Genomic DNA, 2608 nt, shown 5'->3' on the forward strand with positions numbered 1-2608 from the left:
GGTGGATTCTCCCATGTACACGTTACCGAGTCTGGAAAAGGATAACTAGACTTAAATCTGCGAGGTATAGAAAACCGTTTATCTGGATTCTGTCTTGTTTCTACTAACATCTGATTTAGAGAATCCGACACAGGAAAACTTACTGGCGTCTTCCGTCGTTTAGTAAATACGACCTGATCATTGGTGAGAGGCTGTTCAGCTTCAGGAAACCTTAGCGACTGCCGTACCGCTCTGATGAGATCATCAATGCCGGAACTGTTAACATCCTCGCCATCTGACTCCACTTCGCCCTCCTCACCCTCATCGTGTTCCGTGAGGTCTGGGATGGAATCGTCAGAATGCAACATAGCAGACACTGGAAAATCATAAGACATATGAAAATTATCCCGTTTGCCCAAAATGGATTTGGACCGTACGCAAGGCTGAGACGCCTCCGGTAGTTCTGGCGGTCTCGCCCTAGACTCAGATCTTAACGTTTCTCGTTCCAGACGAGCCGCGGTCATTTCTGAAATCTCTCCAGTACATTTACTAACATACCCCACGGAGGGTCCGGTGAGGAAATTGGTTGTAAAACAGGAGGCGAAATGGTATTCTGAACGGAATCCACAAAACATACTTTACATGTGGCAGATCCATCCGGTAACACACTGCCACATACTTTGCAAATATGCTTTTTAGTTTTTGCTGGTGCCTTACTCATTATGGCGACAGACAATACAATACACAAAAAACAGACACTTGCACGACTCAGTAAAATAGCAGTAAGGTGTCTCTGTATATAAATCTGGCCAAGTGCAGTACACGTGGCCAGTACTATGAAATTTGATCCCAAATTCCCACTAACACCCCTGTGCCTCCGGTGGTGTAGAGATGTAAGACAGGAATCTTCTGGAATCACAGAGGAAGATACAGGAAGCATGTTAAAAATGGCTGCCATGTTATACTTATACATATAATCACAGTGCTGGTTACATTCACTGATTATACTGTAACAATTCCCCTGCTGCTGCAATATTTCTCTGCTTTATTATTATTGTCCCCCATGTAAAGGCTGCCTGCTCTTTTAGCTTATTACAGCGGCAGCGCAGCGTGTGGGCCCCCAGCGGGTATCGTAGAGCGCTATGTGCCTCGTGTTTCCCAGCGGTGGGCTCCTGTATAATAGCTGGCGGTCAGCTAATCAAGCTAGCGCTGCGGCGGGCGGCGGCCTGTGAGAGTCGATCAGAGGTGCCTGCACGGAGGTCTGTGGCCGAACGTGCGGGCGCCTGAGCGGGGAGAGCCGCGGTGCCTGCACGGAGGTCTGTGGCCGAACGTGCGGGCGCCTGAGCGGGGAGAGCCGCGGTGCCTGCACGGAGGTCTGTGGCCGAACGTGCGGGCGCCTGAGCGGGGAGAGCCGCGGTGCCTGCACGGAGGTCTGTGGCCGAACGTGCGGGCGCCTGAGCGGGGAGAGCCGCCTGAGAGGGGAGAGCAGCGCGTCATCAAACACTATGTCCCCACACGTCGGGGCGGCAGCGGGAGCTGACGGCCCCGTTTCACATACCTTACTCCTGCAGACGTGCGGAGGCTCCGACGGGGCTTTTCAGTAAGCGCCGGCCAGCCAGTGCAGGAGGATGTGAGGGCTGTGAGGGAGCTCTTTCAGAGAGGCCCGACACGCCCGTGCTGCTATCAGCAGCTGCACTATCCCTGACCCTGCCTTTTGGAAGGGGGAAAGGGATGTGTACAAATAGTAGAAAAAATAAAAATAAAAGTTTCTTCAACAAAACCGTGACTTCAGGTATTAAGCTGCTACCACGTTCAGCACAGAAAAAACACTGAGTAAGTGCTCAGGGATATGGAGGGGTGGAGTGTTACTAATTTAAATATTCAGTGCTGTTTCCTACGGAAGCCCGTCCATATCCCAAGAGTACTCCAGTGACCCCTAGTGGATGAAAAAGAAATCTGTGTATTATACAGCTCCTCTATTACACTATACACAGCGCAGACACCTCTGGGAGAGGTCCCGGTAATATCTGTGTATTATACATCTCCTCTCTATTACACTATACACAGCGCAGACACCTCTGGGGGGAGATCCCGGTAATATCTGTGTATTATACACCTCCTCTCTATTACACTATACACAGCGCAGACACCTCTGGGGGGAGATCCCGGTAATATCTGTGTATTATACATCTCCTCTCTATTACATTATACACAGCGCAGACACCTCTGGGGGGAGATCCCGGTAATATCTGTGTATTATACATCGACTCTCTATTACACTATACACAGCACAGACCCCTCTGGGGGGAGATCCCAGTAATATCTGTGTATTAAACATCTCCTCTCTATTACACTATACACAGCGCAGACACCTCTGGGGGGAGATCCTGGTGATATCTGTGTATTATACATCTCCTCTCTATTACATTATACACAGTGCAGACACCTCTGGGGGGAGATCCCAGTAATATCTGTGTATTAAACATTGACTCTCTGTTACAATAGACATCTGTACTACAAATTACACTTTGTATGTATGAGAATGTGGCCGGATCTCACAGTAGCATGCTAATAATGTTAAATACAGACAGTGAATGCAGATGATAAAGAATAATAATAGACTATGATG

This window comes from Pseudophryne corroboree, chromosome 6, assembly GCF_028390025.1.
Source record: "Pseudophryne corroboree isolate aPseCor3 chromosome 6, aPseCor3.hap2, whole genome shotgun sequence".
In the NCBI taxonomy this organism is placed as follows: Eukaryota; Metazoa; Chordata; class Amphibia; order Anura; family Myobatrachidae; genus Pseudophryne; species Pseudophryne corroboree.